General features: G+C 46.8%; 1 protein-coding gene across 5 annotated transcripts in view; it reads right to left on the bottom strand.

Moving 5' to 3' along the window:
• BBS9 (Bardet-Biedl syndrome 9) overlaps nt 1–24977 on the bottom strand; it is a 3505410-nt gene that overhangs the window by 861858 nt on the left and 2618575 nt on the right. The gene's annotated exons all lie outside the window — the stretch shown is intronic.

Genomic DNA, 24977 nt, shown 5'->3' with positions numbered 1-24977 from the left:
AAGGCTCGACTCCCGGACGTTATTTATGTCTTTTTAAGTTTATTTCGATTCATGATGCTCTTTAGACACCTACACAACACTTCAAGGCGACAAATGCAAACCATCTCAAATGACAGCCCTTGGAGGTGCTGCTGGGCAGCTGCGGTTGTCCCTTAATACAGAATGAGGGGAGAGGAAAAGTGTGAGCTCTATGACTTTAGCCAGACTTGCAGTGATTTATTCATCTGCGGATGGTCTTGCCAGTTTCTGTGTTCTGTGTATACTTACTCACTGTGGGCAATGCAAGGCCCGGAGTCAAGCATCCCTGAACAGTCCACCAACAAACCTTGTGAATAGTCATTTATCCTTCAAAGTCAAAAAGCCATACTCGTCTGTATTCTCAGCCAGACTCTTACCTTCTCATGTATGTAAAATGTGTGATGTTTAATGGCTGAACTAGCAACACTGCCCTTGGTACTTCGCCTATAGTCACAGATATGATGGACTGTGATCCCTGCTCTGCAGAGGATTTGTAATTTATCTGATTAAGGATCAGTGATTGTGTTTCTAAACATAGTTTTAAGGCGCTTCAGGAACCCATGGTTCCCAGACTCCATGGGGCGCTGGTACGCTGCACACAAAAGGCCTAAAATGCAATCATGTCGGAGGAGCCAGCCCAAGTACAGTGGTCAAGTCAACCACCACGCGGGGACTAGGGCACCATCCAGAGGGGGGTAAACATGTATACACTTATGGAGGCGGGGAGATTCATTTTGATGGTCGGATAGAGGCATTATTACAAGTAACAGGTATGCACAGAAACTGCAGAGGCACCGTAGAGACGGGTATCAACAGAAAAAGGGACAATAGAAAGGGGCAGGGTGTCTAACCTGATTAATCTGCTCCTTCTGCCAATGCACTAGCAGTATACTCTTCTTGTTCAGCAGCTGCCTACACCTCTTTCTCCACGATGTTCCTTTGAATATTGTGGCATGCCTAGTACTTACTTCTAACGACACACAGAAGACAGACAGAGCAGAAGGGCACGTAGGGTGCTCCGTTTCTAATTCTCAGGCACCAGCCAGCGGTGCCACACCCATGATGCCACTTGTGACCCAGGCCTGACCCGACCCCAACCTTCACGGCACCGCCTGGTCTCCGACTCTGCTGCTGCCACCAGCGCCAGCCCGCACACAGTGTACAGGGGACAGGGCCGGTGCTTTCGGTACACAGGCAAGGCAGCACAAACCTAGGGCGGGTTAAAGCAGCATTTTGCCGCTCTAACATTTTGCACATATACGCAAGCACCTGACCTTCCCTAGCGATAGCAACGGCCCTGCCAGAGATGTTAAGAAGAGCCCAGCACTCTGAATTACAATATATAGTTCTGAGAAAGCTCTTGTGCCCGTAGCAGTGGCAAGTCTGATGTGAGACCCAAATTGAAGGATTTTATACTCTGAACTGCTTTTCTTTTTCTTAATTTTCTTCTGTTTTCTTTTCTTCTTTTCTCTTATTTCATACAGTGAAAATATATGTAATTTAATACGTACTGCTATTTTAATGTTGTGAAAAGTAGAGTTCTTTGACAAAAACACAATAAATGAATTAAAAAAGCAAAGTCCCCAAGGTGTCCCCTGACCCCCCCGAGTTTTTATGGGTCTCCTACGCCCCTGGTCGAGGGCTTCGACGGCTGTGGCATCGAGGCTATTTTAGATATCGGCTTGAGTCTTTCAGCGCTAATGGCGTCAATGATTTTGTCTTCAAAGTAGTCTTTTCTCTACTCAAGGGAACTTTCGAGGGCTCCCAAAGAGTTTTCCTTTTGGTTGCATTTATCGACATGGGCATGGCTTTTATCTTTCTTCGAGGGGGTTGAGGCTGCATTCTCGAATACTTTGAGCATTTTTAGTCTGAACCTCTTCCACTTAGCCAGTGAGACCGATTTGGTCGAGCATGAGACCCGTTCTGGGGAGGAACTCAACGATGAAGACGGCGATCTATGGCGCCTTTTCTTGGACCTCCGGGAGGACGACGAGTGGTGTGAGCCACTGCATGATCAGAACCTTTTAGCTTTCTTCTGACAAGGAGAGTTGTCTCTCGACTCGTCAGAGCATTTCTTTTTTGACGGGGTTGTTGAAGGGGATTTATGAGGCCTACCTGCAGCTAACTTCCCTCTATACTCTTTCAGGGCTTTCACCATCATCGATCGGCAGGACCCCCACTCTGATGTTAAATGAGTGCATCCTAAGCACCACAGACACACATGATGGGGGTCCGTAAGGGACATTTCGCCCCGGAGGCGTGACATTAACCCTGATCTTGGAGTCGATGATGTCGAAGACAAAGGGCCTCATTACAAGTCCGAAAGTAACCAAGCCGGAAGAACCGGCAGGTTGCAGCCGGACTTGGAATGAATTACCGGCTCCGGCTCTGGATTAATCGGAATTACTGGGGCATTACAGACCCAGTGAATCTGATTCGCCTAAGATGAATAATGTGGCTATACAAGCCCTCTGGTACGCGGACAATCTCGTCCTAATATCAAAAACCCTGATTGGACTTCAAAAATTGCTTACAGCTCTTACTCACTACTTTGATAATAATGAACTCATTATACATTTTAAAAAATCACAAATTGTTTTGTATGCTCCGAAATCCTCTTGTCGAAATACAATGGCCTGGAAAATCAAGAATGTGAACCTAGAAATTGTATTGAATTACACCTATCTAGGCCTTGCTTTTGATGGCATGCCGATTGCTAACACTCAAATGTCTATCATTGTAAACAAGGTGACCCCAGCCATATCTCGAACCAGGCTGATATTACATAAATTTGGCAAATTTTCCATCATCCCTGCAATTCAGTATTGGCAGCAGAAAATTATTCCAACATTGCTATATGGTCTCGAATCAGGCACATTCATCAAAGGGAAATTCAATTAACAATCCTGATCAAGCCAAAAAAAATATATTTATTCAAGATTGGATAAGTACACGCTCAACCTGCCTAACTTACAAACATTTCAACCAGCAACATTTTGGTGAAAAAAAACTTGGAGTCGTTGAGTCATACTTAAGCAAAGCTCCTAATCCTCAAATATGTTATGCGATTTTGAGATTACGCCTTAACCTTTGGCCCACTCGTGACATTATGGCACAACAAAAGCAGATCAGCCAAGAATAAATGTATTGTCGTTTTTGCGCTAACTTATCTGTTAAAGAGACGCTTGAACATCGCATTATAGAATGCACGGCCTTATGTCAATTGAGAGGCATACATTTTGTCAAACATATAGCCGAAATTGCTAATGTGTTGCCTGAATATAGATGGTCCAAGGTAGTCGCAACCCAAAATATGAGCATTCGCATAGCCACGATCTGTTTCCTTAATGCCTTAGAACTGCATGGTGAGATCAAAACAGTAGATCTAAAAGAATGAGATGATTACATCAACGCTATATAATATGCTTAAACATGATATGAAATATAACATACTATGTATAATCATGATATAGAATATTCTATGAGAGTGTTGATCAAATACTCAAAGAGGGTACTTATCAGTATGAGTGCTTGATTATCTACTGTGGTGATGAATTTTGTGATAGTACGGAAAAGAGAACAAGCTTGATTGTATGATTTTATTTAATGTTTTTTTCTTATTTTACATTGTACTTGTTCATATTGTATTTTAACGAATTTGTGTAAATTGAAAAGTTGAGTAATTAGCTAAATCAATTAAAACATTTTTTTATTTTTAAAAACCCAGTGATCCAGTAATTCCGGAGCTGGCATCCCATTACTACCCATTCCCGTGGAGTCCCATTGGACTCCACGGGAATGGGGGCTGTGGAAACACCGGCACCATGCGGTAATGGTGCCAGTGTTTCCACGTCTGTCTGCGGCCGGTGGCATTACGTCCGCCAGGTCAGCCCTGGGTGTAACACCACCGGCCGCAGAACTCGTAGTTAGCTGGTCGGGAAATGGTACTGGTACGGTTTTACCGGCACGGTTAAATCCGGACCGGCTAACTCATAATGAGGCCCAATGTCATCTTTTTCACTAAATACGAAAGGTTTGTTGACAAGGCACCGAAGTGTGCCGATATTTCAAAGCGATAGCCCTCGCAGAAAAATTGAACTGAAGCCAACTGTCGTTGCGTGCGCTATATACCATGGATGACATCAACACCGACACAGAGGCCCTTGAGGGAAATCGAGTCGACAGGCATTGACATGCTGCACCCCCTTACTGGAAAAAAAATGCTGAAGCTGGATGAGGAGATATCAAAAGATGAGGAATACATGTGAGGACACAATCCATTCGAAACATAGGCCAGCATGTTTGCCCATGGCTAATGGCTGGGCACTGGGATTTGGCATCTCATCATACCTAACTTCATTATCCATTTTACAAAGACAATCCTCCAAGCAACTGCTTGAAGGAAGCCTATGTCACCTGTCCATATCCCCAGGTTGTGAGCCCTACTTTGTGCATAATCGGGGACATACACATTTTAGTCAACTGCAGTCCACCATCCACATGACAGAACAGGGTATAGCAGCGAGTTGACTATCTTCATGCAGAAGAGCAACCAAGTGAAACTCAAGCACACACATAGGGAACATAACCTACACCATGAATTACCTTTACTACTGAAGGTGCCCGAAACTTTGGGCAGGTCACAGTGAGATAGATAAAAAAAGGTTTGTCCATAAGGGACAGAGAAAACATTGATGAAACTAGATGAAAAAACAAAAAACAAATGGGTATCGAAAAATGTGCCGTTTCAATCAGAAACAACAAGGTTATGCACCCACACACAGTTACGCCAGTGTGAACTGAGCTTCCCAGGCTCCAAAAGGAAGTATTGTCTGTGATATTTTACAATCACAGGCACAGACCCCTGAAGGGATATCACGTTCCAGCAATGCTGAATCATAACCTTGAGAAGAGTACGGAAAAAGAGGGACCGAAACGCAATTTCTCAATGGCACGAGCATACCTCAAGGCAGTAGTATAATTCATCTTTAAGGACACGTCAAGTAACCCCAGTGGCATCCAGACTTCAGAAGAGGCAAACGCACACACAGAGATGCATCTTAGGCCAAGCAACCAGGCCAAGCAGCTGTTACCATTTGGGTCAAAGAGAATCATTTCATTGAGCAAAACTGGCACCAGAAATACTAGTGACCAAGGAGTTTGGGACACAGGAAACATCAGGAAATGATAAACACTAAATGTCAGATGCATGTACTCAAGAACCTCATTCATTTTTTTTTTTAAATGCTAAATTGGTAAAAATAAGAAACTGGGCGCTCAGTTCAGTGAATAATGTCTTCACAATTGTGAGACTCTGGAAATAAAGTCAAAAGTCTGTCCATATCTGTATCCAACTTTCAGACCAGGACAAGCCAAGAAATGAGGCGCAGGCATATTTGGCCGCGTTAAGGGAAGAGTGAGACTTATAAAGGCCAGTGTGAAACGAAACCGGAGCGCTCAATGTTGCCAAGAAATAGGCTAACATTGGTTGCAGGAAGGAGTGCGACTGTGGACGCAAGGCACAATATGTGAACATTGTCACATTTCAAAGCCAATACATTTATATAACATCTCCGCATTGTTTCAAAAAGGCAAAGAAGAGGCGACGGGGCACTCGTAAAGTAAGTAAAGCTGTATTGAAAATAGCATTTTATGAAACAAATTTCGTTGTGCCACATTCTCGGTCTGCGACATCAATAGCAGTCATAAGGCCATTTGGAAAACTAATTAGAAAGTATATTTAAATTATATTACAACAGGGCCCGTTTGCTACTTTTATAGCTTTGTGTTGAAATGGGATCTTTATGTGGGAAACCACACTAGGCTCCGGTGATATGCCACGGCTTTTGGACTTGCAAAATCGGACATGCTTTTCCCCGAGTTCATTATTTTGGTAGTTGGAAAGTATAAAGTAGTAGAACATTTTGGTGTTATTCCCCCAATTATGCAGATGGGTATGACACAACCTTTGGAAAAACTAGGCATGGTGACACCTGCAAACCGGAAGCATAGACATGAGGTCATATACGACCTCTGTATCTCTATAAGAATTCCATCCTCCCACAATCTGCCGGCGTAGTAATGAAGAAACAGGACATGTAGGAACAACCACAAAAAAAGTATGGGATTTGTGACAGAGTGCTGAGGGCTGGTACAGTCAGCGAGGCAGCAATGTGCCATCACAAATTAGGTCGTGTTGGGCCTGGGAGCAGTGTGAGGAGGTTCTCCTGGCTACCTCCACAATGTCACGTTTGGGCTTGCCACATCGGACACTCCTGGGCCGTTAAGGTTAACTAAGTGGGAGTGGTGATCCCTTCGACCAATCCGCAGAAAACATTCCAAAAACTGTTTTACGCAATTAGGCAATATGCCCCAAGATTGTGGGCCATTACTGCATAAGGTAATGCACCCTGGGCCCATAGTTACAGGCTTGAGCGTAGCGAGGGCCTATGCGGTAATGTCCCACAGTCAAGGGGCATATTGCCATTAGTACCCCGGCCTGTAAGACCGGGGTACAAATGTTTTTTTTCCTGGCTGAGAGAAACTTTGCATTTCGTAGTAAAAAAAAAAAGTAAAAGAAAAGCATAAAAAATTGCTGCTGCGGACAGAAAAACGTAGTCTGTTTTCTGTTTCCGTGGTGGCCATAGTAAATAAAGAAAATGGCCGCCATTGAAGGGGATAAGGGACTACGTGTAGTCCCTCCTCCCTTTCCATGGCAGCCATTCATGTACATTGAGAAAAAAAGTAAACAGAAAAAATGGCCATCATGGAACAGGGAGAAGTGACTATGTGTGGTCCCTTCTGCCTTTTCATGGTGGCCTGAAAGAAAAAAAAAAGAATAATGAAGACCCACGCAAGGGACGTGCACGGACGTGAGTGGGCTTACCGTGGAGTAAGGCTCGCAAATGCACCAATCAGTGCGTATGTTTCCTTAAAAATAACCCGCACCGGGTACTAATTAAGATTATTTTTGCCAACAGTGTTGCAGATGGTGTGGGGCAGAAATGTTGCAAAATCACTCATTACCAATCTGATCCAAAGTTATTGATGGTGCAGGTGGAAGCGGTCACACAGCTTCCACCTCCCTGGACTCTGCTTCCTATCAGGGTCCGTAACACCATGGGGGATGCTTTGGTAGGGTGGGTAGCAGGGAATATAATGTATGCGCAATTCAATACCCATCAATGCATAACATACAAATAACAAAATGTTATAGCCAAGAACTGGGAAAGGTTTAACATCAAGTCCCTGGACAATGTGTGAAAGGAGTAAGTGCAGTGGGCAAATGATTCAGTAAACGAGATGGTTTTGTATGGCTGTCTTTAATATGTGCGCATAATTCACAATTCTGAATATGCCGTCATACTTTGTTCTGCGAATGAGTCAAAAGTAGTGCTGTGATAATGGTGGGGTTTTGGCATGACCAGCGTATTTCACCAAATGTGAGCCATTACACAATTTAAGGAATTATTTTAGGGTAACTGGACAAAGAACCACTTTGGTTTCTTAATTCAAAATTAAAATAGTGACTGATTATTGTTCCACACCACTGAAACAAATAATGATATAAGTTCTTCAACTATTTCGATCTTTCTCCTCGGTGATCTCAAATTAGCGGATGAAAAGTATCAGCATCATATTATTCCGTACTGCAACGTAATCCTGGTCAGTCCTCAGAATTTCCGCATGGCTATCTACTGTACAAACGCTGAGGACTGACCAGGATTACGCTCCGGTACGGAATAATATGATGCTGATACTTGAGATCACAGAGGAGAAAGAACATCTTGGTACAGTACAAAAAAAGACACGAGATGGAGCATTAAGCCTAACCTACTGTTGGGTTCAGGGTAGTCAGTCATAGCGTGCCAAGTACAATCGCACATATGGGAAACCCGATTAAGCAAAAAACTGATTCCTCAGCCTTTTCAAAGGAGAAAGTAGGCTGGTTTGCTGGTTTGTAAATGAATTTCCCATGAAATAACAGCAATTAGATCAAAGACCAAACTACTTTGGGATAAATAGTACAACAACAGGTAAACAAATCGTACAGGCATAGTGTACATCAAATAAATTGCATGTGCACTTGAGTAAATCATACTTGAAAATCATATATTCGGATTTGTAAAAAAACAACTGAGCTGGCATATCCAGATGTAGTACTGATGCATGGAGTGTATTAGTCATGTTACATGGTGCAGACAGACCCGCTCTAATGTCCTGCTGTAGCATTTTCCAGAGTATGAAGACTTGGGTTTGAAAGGGCATTCCCGAATGGGATGCTCAGCTTTTCTACAATGCAGGTATATTTTGTTAAATGTTTCTTTGTCATCCGGGCTACTGGGACCACACACATCAATATCTGCATGGGGTCAGGACCGGCTAACTGGTGTATTTGCTTCTGCTAGCTCTATCTGACCAGAATGTATCAGAGTAGTCCCCAACAGAGATTGACACCAACCATTGCTGGAGAACTCAACGATTGTAGAGTCCTCTTTACTGCAGTAAGCCCACTGTCTGAACCAGCAATACCGAGGTCCAGTGACAAGGTTTCCTTTATGTAGGCTGAGAGGATTTATCTTTTGCAAGACGTGACCTTGGGACCTGCAAGGATTTGGACATTTTCTAGGTGTACGTGTTTTGTAGTTGGACCACATGGGTGCGTTGTGCAATATGATGGGATAAGGAATGCTATGTGTTTGGTGCTGTTCAAGTCGTTCCTGATAGTATCTATCTTGACTGTGAAGAATTTACTGAGGTTGTTGCACTTGTCCATGAACCTCAGTAGGTTCAGAGCCCCTAGATGGGTCCATGAGTGGTGATTTGGTACAGACTAAAACCATAACAGAATACTAATAATATCCCATTCTGCAGTAATTATGACCCCAAAGCCACAGATGTCTCAACAAATGCAACTTCTTTAGTTGGAGCAGGTACCAACAGTATCTGTGCTAAAGCTATTCTAGCTTCTTCTCTCAATGTGTGGCTCATACCAGTCTTAGGGCTAATGCTACCATCATGCTCGCTACTCTATCCTTCCTGCTAATCCCAGCGGGTGGCTCACATGGCTTAAACACATGCTGTTTTGTCCCTGCCTTACGGACAGGTTTATTTTGCGTGGCCACTTCAAGTTATCACTCACTGTCCTCCTCTCCTTGCTACAAATCTGATATAATGGATTGCTGCCATAACACCCACCAAGTTAGATGGTTTCTGCCTCCTTTTAAAGAAAGTCTTGGGCAATAATTGCCTCAATAAGAGTTGTGATTGGTAGTTTGATTTCCCCATTAGCATAATCATTTGGGATGGGTGTACGCCTAATGGTTCCACATCCTTCCTTGCTGTCAGCACTTAGCTTCACTTAGTATCATGTGTTCCGATTGTTCTAATGATTGGATTTGGCCCCTGCCAGTCATCTGAAGTCTCAAAAAACATGCCCACCATCTGGTGGTCAGGCACAGATGTCATGGTGGCCAAGTGCTCCAGTGTCTGCACTGGTAAAGGAGAAGGTACATTTCCTTGCTCTGTAACAGCATGCACCGTTAATTCAGTTTAATTTTCTTTGTGATTTGTGCAGAGCTCCTCTATGAAGTCAATGCTAGCTAGGGTTTGCTCACCAAGGTGTGCCTGTTACTGAATCTCACTCCGACAGTGGCTCTGCAGTCAGGGCCCAGACACTCCCTGGCAGACCCTTGCAGCTAACACAAACATGTAGATGGTCTTCTGGGGCTTATTCACTCTGTTTTTCTCCCTCCAGCATTCAAGCCGTCTCCCCTTGTTTTTATAACACTGAAATACTGGCAGATGTTGGTGGTCTGCCAAAATTTAAAAAGCTCTTCTTGGCACAGAAGAGCACAATAGAAATAAATACCACTTTATATGGTCATCCTTTTTAGGTATGGTAACATATTATCCAGGACCTTTATTTATAGATTTCAGTGCATGGATCGTCTCCCTTCCCCAATCTCTCTTCTTCAGACATCCAAATATCTTCTTTTAACCTGTAACCCATTTCAAATCTTTTCCTGAGATGAACAAATGACTTAGGCAATAAGCCCCTCACCTGCGAGCCATTACCGCATAAGGTAATGCCCCCGGGTCCCATAGTTACAGGCCCGAGCATACTTAGTCCCTTCTCCCTTTCCATCGCAGCCAGTCAAAAAATAGGAAATAAATTAAACACAAAAAATGTGACAGCCTATCGCAGATCGGGAGCGGACATGCTGGGGACAGAAGTGATCCCAACGCGTACGATCTCAAAATGGACAGAAAAGAAGGTAAGTGGGGGTGGGAGGGCGGGGAGGCAAGTCTGTGGATTGGGTGCGAGAAAGACTTAGGTGATTCCCCGGCGAGGGGAGATGGAGGCCCGCCAGCCCTGAGGAGGCTAAGGGTGGCATGATTACCGTGAGGCAACGCCCGCATTCTGAACCTCCCCATTGGCTGGGAGGCCACCACCCCTCCTCTCCCCAAGCCGGGTACTAATTACCTCTAAGCAATAGCAATATTCTTTCTGATTAATTACTTTAATCTCCCACAGATTACACATCTAAGATATATCTTCTCCCTCACCAGCTCTCTTCAGAAACATTTTCAACCACTGATGGTGCTGCAGGGTTACATTGCAAGTTCCTCACGCCAAACATGACATTGGAACCAGTATAAATGGAGTGAGTTGTACCCCATGACTTAAGTTCAGCCTCTTTCCCTAGTACTCAGCAGTGAGGGACAGCAGAACAGCAAGAGGTATGGAGCAATCTGCGAAGAGGGGAAGGTCATGAGAGAGATGAGGAATCCATTGAGGAAGGACTTATTCAACAGAAAGAACATTCCCGAGAGGTAAGTAATTTGTTCTTCTATTAGATTTCCTTCTCCCACACATTCATCATCTTAGATACACTCCTATAGTAGTAAAGAACTTGGAGGCTAGAGGAGAGCGAGAAAATCCCCTATCCCAGGAAACTCAGGAGGACTAAAATGAGCATCCTGTCCTGGAAATTTATTGAACAATAATACATGGAATAAACGCACGGGGGGGGCCCATACAGCCACCTGGCAGATGTTCATCACAGGGGAAAACCTCAGCAGTACAGAGGCTGCTGCCAGACCTTTGGTTGAATAGGCCCTGTGGCAGAATGGAAGAAGTTGTTGGACACTTTAAGGACATTTTAATGGTTCTTTTATTTAAACTATAAGAAAAAGGCCTATCTTTACGTGTTGCGAAAGGGATTTCCCTGCCAGTTTTAATAACTAAAGGTGCTCATCTGTCATCAGGAAGTCTAAAATACATGTCCGCAGTCCAAACCTAACTCTACCTGACCCCCTACAACTAATATGGAGAACTTAAAGTAGGCTAAAAGAATGTCTCTTTTCTACTGGTCTTTTCTTGTCCCCTCGTATTCTCTTTATAGAAATGTCTCTCTTTCAAACAACTTTAAGACAAACTTCTTGGATAATTTCTTGTTATCTCCTTCATGAGCCATTGTAGCTCTTTCAAAACATTCCTCGATCTTCTACTCTCTTTAGTGATAAGCTTATGATAGCTTTCCTTGAGACACACTCTCACATTCTTGTCTTTGGTTGTATATATCTCACAGTTTTTAAATTCAGCCTCTACTAGGTTTGATATGACATTATCCAATTTTAGTCTCTCCCTCTCCTGGGTTCTCTGTAATGGATTATTACTTCTCTTATACTGTTCAATTGATAGTCTTATCTCACAACACATATTACATATTTTTGTGGCATGTTCTCTGCAGTCGCTCTTTACTCCCCATACAGGGTTATTCGTTATGTTCTTTATTGGTTTCTCACAATTCCAGTTAGGTTGGTTTTTAGTGTGTATGTCGTCCTTATGCCTAGGATGGGTTTCTCCACTCATATACTACTGCTCCCGCTTCTCCTGTTCTCCCAGGTACCAGTGTGTATGCAGGGGAACCTTGCAGGGCTCGGCATTCGCTCAGGTAATCACCTTCGTTGTCTGGCTTCTCTGTCTTTCTTTTCACCAGCGTTCTATTCTCAGCTTCCCTGACAGATGCCAGCATTTAACCCTCCTGATTACAATGGTTGTGGCATCGTTAGCCGAGCGTCTTGCCCACCACAATACGTTTGTGGTCACGCCACCACCTTGCACCTCTTCCTCTTCTGCCAACGGCTTCCCCATTGTTGGATTCGGCGACCCTCTGGAGTCTCACCTTTCCGAAAGTCGAGGCCTACACGGCTTGCTTCTGCTCCTCCTCTCCAAGGTGCGCTTACATCAGGGGTTTCCCCTGCACACCATACAGTCTCTCCCTTTGCAAACCACTCATCCCAGTTAAATACACGCCTCTTCTTAAAGTGACATCTTAGTTTCCTTTTGATGACTGGTTCGCTTCAGCATTGCCTGCAGCTGAATGTGAGGAGGACACATTATTCTTCATAGCAGGCAGTCCCATATATGCTGATATGGTGCTCCTCATGGGATGAGAGCCCTTGTCCCCTGAGGGCTAGTTACTCCCAGTGAGGTCCCACTTGCCCAGACCACTAGGGAGGGCCTTGTGGAACCGGGTCACCTCTCTAGTCTCAAAGGGGGTGGCTCCCCCTTGGGGAGAAGGGACGGCTATCAGTCACATCTTTGCTGTACAGATCGTAACATTCTGAAATGCAAAGGACAATCCACCTGAACAGGGTCTAAGTAGCAGTCTGGCGTTCACAGGCACCAGTGTAACTCACAAAGGGCTGGTCATCGTTCCTGATATCCCTGGTCTGCGAGACAAAATAACTGAAATCCTTCTTCAAGTGTAAGCAGAAAAACCTCTCCTCCTCATTAGAAAGCTAAGGAAGAGGGATGAAAATAGGATGGCGAATCTTCAGTGAGAGATGAAAGTCTGAGAGTCTTTTGAAGGAAAGTCGTTCTCATCTTTAGGGTAAACTTCTCCTTGGTTAAAACCAGGTAGGGGTATTTAAAGGAGATAGCCTGGAGTTCATGCAACCACCTAGCAAAGGAGATGGCAAGCAGAAAAATCACCCTCAATGTGAACAATATCATGGACAATGAATGCAAACGCTCAAACTGAACCGCCCAAAGTAATTAAAAAATATGTTTCAAATCCCATGCAGGCACAATAAACTGTTGTGGGGAATCTGGTTAGATATTGCCTGCAGAAAATTACATAATTGTTAAAGACTGAAATAGATACTATAAGAAATCATGTCAATGCTGGTTTGCCCAATATATGGCAGTATGTCACTTTGTGGGATATTTCTACCCATGCCAATGCACCCCGCTGCACCCCTTTTCCAATGGGGAACGAAACAGCCAAAAATGGATGCGCTAACCTCTGTGCAAAAAAATCTGCAAAATTGCACATGGTTCACCATCACAAAAGGCTGCACACCCCTGCCACACACAGTCAAAGTTGGTGTACAAACAGAACTCACTGCAGGAGAATGCCAGTGGGTGCTGTTACATGCAACATGAAGCAAGGCCACAGAGGAGGGCTAAAAACCGAAAATGCCTTTTAACATGTGGCTTCCCCAACCAATTGCAACCTTCAAAGTGCTGTTTGGCACTAAATTCAGTCATTTTCCAAGCGAACCATTGAAATTAAAAGTGTACTGAAATCACAGATTCTCCAGGTGGCTTAGAGAAAACCAGGCCTCACTGACTGACAGCAGCTAAGAAAATGTATTCATGAAAAACCAGTCCAGCAACAGTTTGTTTTCAGTTACACAAGAAAAATACAGCTAAAAGTGGCAACATACAACAATTTCAGCTGTGCAGAGAAAACTCCAAGCAAAGGCTGAATATTTACTTTTAAATTACTAACAAATTCCAGCACTCAAAGACAGAAATGGTGCTGAATAGATATGTATGCTGCAAAAAAAACTCTGATGTAAAAGACTCAGTTTAAATGTGCTTTTTCCATGAAGAAGTGCAAATAAATCGCCTGCTTTAAAAGTATGTTTTTGTGGAAAGGCCTAATTCTTAAATGTCAAAATCTACCTATAAACTGTGTTCATTTTCTCTGTTTTAATGAAGATGTTGGTAACTTCAAGTTAAAACACAGTCTTAAATAATTAATTCTGACTTGACAGTGCCCAGCCTGGGAAAGATGACACTTCATGTTAACACCTTGATGCTACAGGAAGGCTTAATTGATGCTGGAGGTTCCAGCATATTGACACCAATGTCCTCATTCCACATTCGTCTTGGGCTGAGTCAAGGACAAAGGACAGGCTGAGCATTGACCCCTTCTGGAGAGGGGCTGGAAACTTCCCTCCGCACCCCACCCTGATCAAAAGGGATTTGACAGCTGTTTGTTGAAAGGAGAGAAAAAAAAAACTGCTAAAACCGCCTTCTGAAATCTGTTGTTTAAAATGCCTATTTGTGATTAAGTTTTGAAAACCTTTAACTTTGCAACAGGAAGGAGGATAAATCTAAAAATTGGTAGTTAGAAATCTAATTGTATGCTCTTTCTGTGGAGACGTTAGTGAACACGGTACTACATAAGGAACCAAAGTTATAGGAAAAGAATAATTGTGGCAAAACTATTGATGCTGCAAATATGATATTGTATACCCATGTTCTAGGAGTCATCGCCCAGATATGTATTGAATTAGAAATTGTTAGGCCAAACCGTTATGATTAAAATTGACAAAATTCCACAGAACGACAAAGACTGCTCTCACAGAGATGGGAATTGGACGTAAGGATAACTCACACAATATATAATGTATGTGGCCGATTTTATTTGGGGGCATAATTATAGAAATGTGCATTTGTGCAAAAGTGAAATTTTGGTTCAAATCAATGTGGGAGTTCCCAAAACACATCATAAAGATGACGGCTCTTTTTTGACTTCCAACCAGAACAAGGCAAGTGCCTTGGACCACTCACAGCCGGGGGGGGTGTGGTGTGTAATTCTGCCCATACCATAAACTTTGTGATGTCACTTGGCATGATAAATATAGGAACTTCACCACACACAGGGACACACTGATTCCTAGCTACCTCCTGATTTCCGTGCAGCGCTTTGTTCCCGACTTCTTCATCCTGCCCAGAACTTTTCATCTTGTCCCGATTTCAGACTTATTTGCAAAAACCAAGGCCCAGCACTTGCCGAACTCTTTTCAGCTAGGCCCAAATCCGGAACCATCCCAAAAGAACTTCAGGAATTGATTCTGATCCAGTCTGGCTTGCTACCATTCATACTTGCCTACTGAACTCACCATCCCGCTAATTTACCGTTTCCAGTGACCAGAAGGGCCAATCCAAATCCAGTCTGAGGTGCAGTCCAAATTGACTAGAACCGCCCCGCTGACCATCCTGCCAGATGTGCCCTGCTGCCGGTAGACCCAATCCGGGATGAACAGAACCCTGGCGGTCCAATCTTAATTACAGTGGACTAAGTATAAGGAACAAGTTACTTACCTGTAACTGTTGTTCTCCAGCATGGGTCTGGCATGGATTCACATGCTCATGAATATTCCCCGTCGTCAGGCTGGGAATCCTCGGTAAAGAAAAAAATCAGTATCAGTTTCGTTTCTGATCTGTCTTTCTTAGTAGTAACCAATCACTGATCTCTGGGTCATACTGCCCCCAGCCAATGACTGCCCTCTCCCTAAGCCCCTCCCCTGGCAGCCATCCTCAGATTTGTTAGCACGTAAAGTGGCAGTATGACCAAGTGAAGAGCGCAGAGGGGAAGGAGGGAGGGTTCGCATGTGAATCCATGCCAGACCCATGCTGGAGAACAACAGTTACAGGTAAGTAACTTGTTCCTTCTCCAGCATGGGGTCTGGCATGGATTCACATGCTCATGAATATAAGAATACATAGCAGTATAAACATGCACAACCACGGGAGGTGGCAACAGGCTCAACATTAAGCAAAACAACAACTCAACATTAAGCATCTCTTACCTCCTCACAAGGCTCACCTTAAGCAAACAGGTTGCGCAGCACTGCTTGGCCGACCCTGGACTCCTCCCTGGAGTCCCGATCGACGCAGTAGAATCTTGAGAAGGTGTGCGTCGACCTCCACGTAGCAGCCTTGCATATGTCCAGCAGGGGCACACCAGACAGGAACGCCGTTGTAGCAGCGATCGCTCTGGTCGAATGGGCTCTCGGACGGGCGGGCAGCGGTCGGTTTGCCAACCGGTGACAGTGCATAATGCAGCCGGAGAGCCATCTGGAAATGGAAGCCTTCGAGAGAGCCTTCCCTTGATTCACAGGTCCAAAGTTCACAAACAGCTGCGACGTCTTCCGAAAACTCTTCATCCGGTACACGTAGAACTTCAGCGCTCTAGCCACATCCAGTGAGTGCAAAGTCCTCTCGGCCAGAGACGAAGGCGATGGGAAGAAAACTGGCAACACCAAGGGCTCGTTGAGGTGGAAGTCCGACGGCACCTTGGGCATAAAGGAGGGGTGCGTCCTCAGCACCACCCTCGTGTCGTGAAAAGTCAAGTATGGTGGCTTGCAAGATAGGGCCTGGATCTCTCCCACTCATCGTGCGGAGGTGATGGCCACGAGAAATGCTGTCTTCCTTGACAGGAACTTCAGCATTGCCGAATGCATAGGCTCCAATGAGGCCCCCATGAGCCTGCTCAGCACCACGTTGAGCTCCCACGCCGGGGAAGGGGCCATCACCAGCGGGAACGATCGGAATAGTCCCTTCATAAATTCCTTCACCAGGCGATGAGACCACAAGGACGCCCGTCCTGTAGTTCTGGTGTATCGGGAGATGGCAGCCAGATGTATCTTGATGGAGGCGTGAGCCAGTCCAGCTTTGGCCAGCGACAGTAGGTACGGCAATACTTGAGGGGCCGTAATCCGCAGAGGGTTAATCTTCTGTGCACGGCACCAGACACAGAACCTCTTCCACTTATGTCCATAGCACTTGAGGGTTGAGGACACCCTGGCTTTTGCAAGAACCTCTCTGCAGTCAGCCGGGATATCGTATCCTCCAAACTCTAGTGCTGCAGGAGCGAAGCCTGCAAGTTCAGTGACTCCGGGTCGTGATGAAGAATGGCGCCTCCTCCTCTGGAGAGAAGATTTGCGTCCGTCGCCAGCTTGATAGGTGGGGACGTTGACAAGTCCAGAAGGTCCAGGAAACAGATCTGTCTCGGCCACGCCGGTGCGATGAGGATCATCCTGCACCTGGACCTCTTGAGCTGGTTGATGAGACGGAGCAGCAACGGCAACGGAGGCAACGCGTACAGGAACATGCCGTCCCAAGGGAACGAGAAAGCATCGACCATGCTTCTCGGCTGTGTGAACCTGCTGGCGAACCTCTGGCACTTGGAGTTTGTCGCCGTCGCGAACAGGTCAATCTGGGGTTTGCCCCATCATTGAAAGAGCCGATCCACCTGGTCCTGGCTTAGTTCCCACTCGTGGCACGAGCGCAGCTCCCTGCTGAGTGAGTCGGCGATGGTGTTTTTTATTCCTGCCAGGTGGAAGGGAAACAGAAACATCCCCTGGGCGACGGCCCAGTGCCACAGATCCTGGGCCTCCTTGGATAGGGCTGGGGATCTGGTGCCTCCCTGCTTCTGGATGTAGAACATCGTGGTGGTGTTGTCGGTGAAGATCCTCACCACTTTGTCCTTGAGGGACGGAAGGAACGAGCTGAGCACCCAGAACACGGCTCGTAGCTCCAGGATGTTGATGTGGAGAGATCTCTCCTCCGGGAGCCAGAGGCGTCTTGAGTGGAGATCTCCGGTGTGGGCCCCCCATCCCTCCAGGGAGGCGTCCGTCGTCACCGGCTCCTGATACGCCGGGGTCTGGAAGTCCGTGCCTGCCGTGAGGTGTCCACGGGTACCCCACCATAGAATCGCCCGACAGAACTCCTCGTCGAGCGGGATCCTGTCTTCGAAGTTTCCCGCTGCTTGAATCCAGCAGGCGTCGAGGAACTCTTGTAGCGGACGCATCTGAAGTCTGCAAAGGGGCACAAGGTGGATGCATGAGGACATCATCCCGAGGAGGGACTTGATGGACCTCACCCTGGCCACGTCCGTGGATAACAGGCGCTGCACCTTGCCCAAAATGGCCTTCGTCCTTTCTTCCGACGGAGATGCCAATTGCTCCACTCTATCGAGCTTCGCTCCCAAAAACAGTGCCACCTGCGAAGGGACCAGGAGGGATTTGGGGTAGTTGATGGCGAATCCCAGTTCCGAGAGCAGGCGGACGGTCCTCGCCGTGTGTTCTACGGCGAGTTCTCTTGACCTTGCACGGATTAGCCAGTCGTCCAGGTAGGGGTAGACATGGATCCCCTGCAGGCGCAGCCACGCCGCCACTGGTGCGAGGCACTTGGTGAACACCCTGGGTGCTGACTTCAATCCGAACGACAGGGCTCTGAATTGGTAGCGACGCCTCTGGACTACGAATCTGAGGAACTTTCTGTGTCCTTTTAGAATGGGGATGTGGAAGTAAGCATCCTCCAGGTCGAACGACGATAGGAAGTCGCCCTCCTCCAGCTGTCCCAGCACGTGCTGGAGGGTGACCATCCTGAATTTCTGTGCCTTGATGTACTTGTTCAACCGACGCAGGTCCAGGATGGGGCGCCAACCGCCTGTCTTCTTTCTGACGAGGAAGTACCTTGAGTATACTCCGGAGCCCCAGAGCCTCTTGGGGACGAGCTTGATGGCACCTTTCTTGAGCATCACCCTTAACTCCAACAGCAGTTAAGGGACGTGATTCTCCTTCCTGGCCACAGGAGGAATGCGATGACACTTCTTTTGAAATTCTAGCGAGTGTCCGTGGGCCAAGGTGTCCAGCAACCAACGGTCGGTGGAGATGGACTCCCACACGCTGACGAACTCCGTCAGCCGGCCTCCCACCGGGGTGCTTGGGTGGGGGCCCGACGCTACGGCCGGTTCAGTCCTGCTTGGAAGAGGCCTTGCCGCCTTGGCCTCCTTGACGACGGCGGCGAGACCCTCCTTGTTTGCCGCAGCCTCTGTAGGCCTCCTGCGACGAGGAGCGGGCCGCCTGGCGGTAAGTAGAAGAGCCACCGATGGATCCCTTGGAGGCTCCCCGTCTGCCTCCGGAGCTCCGAAAGGGCCGCCGTTGCTGAAGGACTCCTAGGGCTCGGGCTGTTTCCGTGTTGGTCTTGATGGCCTGGAGGGACTCATCCATTGTCTTCCCAAAAAGGTTGTTGCTGTCGAACGGCATGTCCAACACTCTGGTCTGGACGTCCTGGCGAAAGTCCGTCGCCTTGAGCCATCCTCGTCGTCGGAGGCAAACCCCGTTGCCCAGCTGGCGAAATCCGGTATCGGTAATGTCCGTTGCCACCGTTATAGCGTGATCCGACGCCACCTCACCTTCCTGCAGAATCTGTAGGGCCTCCGCCCTCTTGTATCGTCCGGTAGGAAGTCTAGCAGGGGAGCTATCTTGAACCAAATCTCCCTGTTGTAACGGGCCACAATCGCTAAGGCATTGGCCGCCTTAATCGTCGTCGCCGCCGACGAGATGACTCGTCGTCTCATGGAGTCCAACTTCTTGCCCTCACTTTCCGACGGGGAAGTGGAAGTTGAACCCGCCACACCCACCACTTTCTTTTTGGCCGCTGCCGAGACGACCGAGTCCGGCGTGTGCTGGGCCCTGAGGCACAAGGGGGTGGCATCAGGGACCGGGTACTTCTTCTCGTACCTGTTAGGCAGAAACCTGTGCAGTTCCCTTAGGGACCACGGCAAAAGATTTAAGACAACAGGTGTTAGCAGTAAACCCACTTGGTAGCAGTCTGTACCACCCAGATTCACCTGGTAGCTGTGGCTGAGCAGTCAGACTTCCCTCAAGAAGAGTTAGGCAGTATGCAAAGTATACTCAATAGCACTCAGATACAATAATACAAGCAAACACTGACCAGAGCTTTGGTATCAAAGTATATAATTATTTATTTATAAACACACAGTGAAACACTCCAGCACTCTTATTGTAAAATAGTCTAAACACAGTTACTATTATGATATATACACCCCTTTTTCCCTTATTAGAAAATCACAGTAAGACACCACTTATTTTCATACAGAGGTGAGCGCTTAACTACATTGCACTCTACTAAGGTTGTGAAAAAGGGAGGGAAAAAGACAGAATATGCAGGATTACACCACTCTACGATTCAGGAACACTATTAGCAAGGCAGAGAGCAAAAAGTCACTGGTGAGCCAAAGTCCAAAGGCTGGGCCCACTCTTAGAGAGAGCAGAGCACAAATGCGCCCAAGATCACACAGTTACACTAGGCTGAGAAAGTCTTGCAGAGGGTTCAGGAAAGAGTTTAGAGAGGCTTAGAAAAGTTTAGCCAGGGTGTCCCAGGCTAACCCAGGTTTGAAAGCCGGGGGCTAAATCTACCCCGTACAGTCGGTTGCAAGGGAAGCCAGGCGGGGCACGGTACCTTAAGTGGGAAGGATCCTTCAACGGTGGCAGTTGTTCCTGGTAGTGGTTGCAAGTTGCGGCGTCGTCCAGGGGAAGAGAAGATCTCGACGTGGAGGAAAGATGCAGGTCGTTGCATTACCAGGGCAGAAACCAGTCGCGGAGTTTTCCGGTAAAAGGTGGTACCTTTATCTCGCGGTCGTGGTAAAACGTGGTATCCCGGTTGCCGGGGTGCTTAGCACGTGCAAGGCGGCCACGAGATACGTCAGGAAAGCGAAAAGACGGTGAAACTGGTTATCCCCACCAGTCAAAGGAAGAAGACTCTCCGGCGGGAGATCTCCTCTGTCGTTGGGAAAAGTGGTGAGACGGTCCAGCAGGGCTCCACCGGTCGTGGTGTCGTGGCAGGTCGGCTCAGCTTCTCCCTCGTCTGATTCTTAGGTCCTGTGGCGACTTCTGAAGTTCCAGTCCCCAAAGCCCTGCTTTTATGCAGCAAACCCCCATTCAATCAGCCTAGCTGTCACTCAAACATGCTAAGTGGTGAGCCGGCCGGCTCACCACTTGGGCCAATCAGGACGGAGTGCGACTTGAGTTGCCTAGGCAACTCAGTCCAGGGTGCCTAAATTCCCCTCCACCCCGCCTAAGTACCCCAGGCATAGTGGCACCACTTTGGAGGGCTTCTGTGGAGAAGCCCGCCAAAAAGAGGAACAAAGGGCTCGACTTGGGTTGGAGTCACAGAAGAGAACACAAACGCCATTTTAGAATCAAGTTTTGCAAAAAATACCAACTGGAGAATTAATATTAATTAAATAAACCAGCGGTATGTTCGAGGCTACCTTAAATAATTAAATAAAGATAGTAGCCTAAAACAATAGGAAATCCCATAGGAAAATATTCGCGGTTGAATATAAAAAGTAGTATCCACTGCCACCAGCCAAAGCTCGATCAGGGGGGACGGAGACGTGCCCCCTCGACTAACAGACCCTGGGGCAACCTAATTGCCCCAGCCAGTACGGCCACAATATGATGGTTTGTACTGGTTCTGTTCAGAATTTAAGACTAGTAAAGTCAATGGTGACTTTACATGCCCTGGGAGACAGTAGTCAGTCCCAGGGTATGGAGTCTATACTGGGGGGTCACTATGACACCCCTGCGTTACTGCACGGAGGGTGCTGTGTAACACACATCACAAAAACACATGAAACCCTATGGAGTAAAAGACCCCATAGCCCAATAAACACATCTAGATTCAAAGAAACACACTCAAATCATGTCCAAGAGTGAGGGTAAAAGAGTCTCACTCTTGGCAGGAGAAAAAAAATAAATCCCAAAAATCCAGCAAAGCTGCTGGGGGACTCACTAGGTTAGGAAATTCAGCCTAAACAGAGAATTCTCCCTAACAGTACCTGTCCCTTTTGGCGGGTGTCGTGGAAAGGTTCTTCAGGATAGCCAGCCCCTCGTCCCAGATGTCGTAGAGCAACGGTACCGCGAGGACCGTCTTCCTCTTGGCCTCTCGTCGTTGATAAAGAAAACCTTCCTTTTTCTGTTCCTCAGGGCAGAGCTGGAAGAGCTCGGATGCCCTGGCTATCATGGCGTGGAAAGAGCTAATTTCGTCGGGGAGCGGAGAGGCCCGAGGGGGGGTGGGGGGGTGATGACGGAATGTCAGTTATATCATCGCCGCCGTCGTCGTCCGTCCCTGTATCCATCGCCGTATTATCCAGAGGGTCCGGCGAGGGGGACGAGGGGTCCACAGGCCTCGTGGGCATGAAGGGCGGTGCTGGGCGGACTCTCCTCTGCTTGTTTGGAGGGCTTCCCGACGGTCCTGGTTCTGGTTCCTCCGTCGGGGTCCGTGGTAACCTCGTCCTCATCTCAGTACATAAGGATTGGATAGCCAACAAAATGGCCGCCGTGCTATCCTGGGGCTCGGGCGGGATGGCTGCTCCACTGGGCCTTCGTCGTTGCCATTGTCGCTATCTTTGATCACATCAGCAGGAACCTTCCCCTGGGATCGAACCTTCTCGAACCTCTCGTTGAGGCCTTCGAACCTCTCGTTGAGGCCTTTCATGGTTTCCACCGGATCCTCCTCGGAGGCTGAATCTGAGTCCGTAATGGCCACCGGCTCCCCCCCTCTTTTTCCACCGGGGTCTTCACGGGGGTCTTAACGATGGTCTGGAAAGAGGATTCCCTCCGCGGTGGCAGGGAAACTCTGGGCCCCGAGGCTGCCTCCACTAGCGTAGCCTCTGCCGGCTTCGCCAGGGCCACTGCGACAACCTCGATAGAGGCCTTTGCCGGGTGGAACAAGGCCCTCACCACCTTAGGTGCGTCCTGGGCCTTCGCTTTGGGGGGAGGGTCATCGCCTCGCTCCCCCTCGGCTCCCTTCGAGATCGACCAGGGCCTCTCCAGAAGCTTACCTGGGTTCTCGGACTTCCTCTTCTCCAAACCAGAGCGCCAGCTTGTGGTTGATCGTGCCGGGGAAGTCGCGCCCTGCCTGGCAGCCGAACAGCCCGACCTTTCGGCGCTCCCGGTGCCCGCGGACTCGGGGTGCTTGGCCTTCTGTTGGGCCCCCGTCGCCAGGGCGCCCTCACAGGACTTAGAAGACCGCTCAGACTTTTTCTTCGCCTTCTCACCTGCTGTGCCCTTCTCCAGCCGGGCGGCGAGGCAGGAACGACGATCTTGCTTGGTCCGTTCCGACAGGTTCTTGCAGAACGCACAGACCTTCTCCACGTGCGTCTTGTCCTCATGAAGGCAGTAGAGACATCTCGAATGCTCATCCTCCTTGAAAGCATTTTGCAATCTGCATCCCGGGCAGCTCCTGAACAGCTTGGATCCGGGCGTCGAGCTTCCCTTGTCCTGGGCCATGTCCGTTGAGGTAGGCCACAGATGATCTGGAATCCTCCAAGAAGCGTAACTCGACGAAAACTTCACCCTTGAGGGGCGTAGAAGAATTCCGAAATGGGTCCCCGTTATCGTAAGTAGAAACAGTGGAGCTTGCGGCTCGATTAACCAGAAAAAATGAGAAAATCTCAGAAAAAGCGTGAAAACGCAGTAAAAGCTCGAGAGCTAAAGCACGAGGACTCCCAACACTTGAACGTGCGGTAAAAATCTGAGGATGGCTGCCAGGGGAGGGGCTTAGGGAGAGGGCAGTCATTGGCTGGGGGCAGTATGCCCCAGAGATCAGTGATTGGTTACTACTAAGAAAGACAGATCAGAAACGAAACTGATACGGATTTTTTCTTTACCGAGGATTCCCAGCCTGACGACAGGGAATATTCATGAGCATGTGAATCCATGCCAGACCCCTTGCTGGAGAAACAGGAATCAGAGTAACCCATAGTGTATTTGCAGTGTCCTATCCCAATCTCAACCTATCCCATCTTTAACTTCAGAACCCTAATATTGTCAGAACTATTCTTGCACTGATTTTTTCTCATTTGTCTCATTAAACCATAACCCATTAGTGATTTGGATTAAATAAAGTAATTACCATACAAAACGGAGACCAGAGTATCACACGTGAAGAGTTACAATCGGCCATGCATAACTGTGGAGATTCACGGGTGGCATTCTCTTTTTCATAGTCATTAATATAGTGTAATAAAACCAATCTGTCATTTTTAAAACCGAATTTCTACTTTTCTCTGTTCCATTTTTTTCAAAAACACCTCTCACTAAAACGTACATAACTTCTTCTATTTTATAGATAGAAACGTAATTTCAACTCTCACTTAAACCTAAGACCCTTAGCTACATCCACAACTAAAACCATTGCGGAACAGGGTATTTGACCCGTTTTTATTAAAAATCGCATAGTGAAATTTTGCCGCAAATTTGTATTTTGCAAAACTTTTACACATGTTTTTTTCCATTCAAAGTGTTTCTTAACTTCCATTCTGATCTAAAGTGTGTACTGTTGCTCATCTTGTAGCTCATGTTTGTTAGGACCCGTTTAGTGTTGCTCTCATAAGAATTTTTATCAAATGAAGTATTTTTGCACACTTTTCATTGTTTCACAAAGCCATTTTCAACTGTGAGTTTAAAAAGTGTCAATTTCCAAAAGTGCTTTTCTCTCTTGTTTGGGGAGGGAAGACTATATTCAAACACTGTACTTTGTTCTACATTCCTAAATACCTGCTACTTACTTACATCTGTGTAGGACTGTTCATTTGTGAATTAAGAACTTTGCAGGGGTAAACTTTAACCTAAGCGCTATCTGTTCACAAACCAAAACTGTCTTTTCCCTGTGTTTTATATTCTGTGCTGCTTCAAAAGTAAATTCAATTGCTTGCCTTACTTATTTTCTTATTGTATTGTCACCACATTGGTGATTGCTGCCCCATATATATATATATGTGATATGAGTGGTATATCACTCCGAATATTGAACCTATAGAGATAATAAATAAGTATTTCATTTGTGCATTACATGCTAGGCGAGACCCGGGTGTGTGCCTGATTGAAATCCTTAACACTTACAAGAACATACTTTTGTTGGTTTGCCATTAATAATCCCATGCCACAATACTTATTTGATTTATTTTTCATTTGTTAAGCGGACTCAAGCCCACAGGCATCTGGGTGCTGGTTACATGAGTGAAACAGTATTGACAAAGCAGTACATGACAGCA

The sequence above is a fragment of the Ambystoma mexicanum genome, chromosome 5p (assembly GCF_040938575.1).
Source record: "Ambystoma mexicanum isolate Mex_15411 chromosome 5p, UKY_AmexF1_1, whole genome shotgun sequence".
Classification (NCBI taxonomy): Eukaryota; Metazoa; Chordata; class Amphibia; order Caudata; family Ambystomatidae; genus Ambystoma; species Ambystoma mexicanum.
The sequence above is the reverse complement of the archived record's forward strand: the minus strand, read 5'-3'. Positions and strand labels throughout refer to the sequence as shown.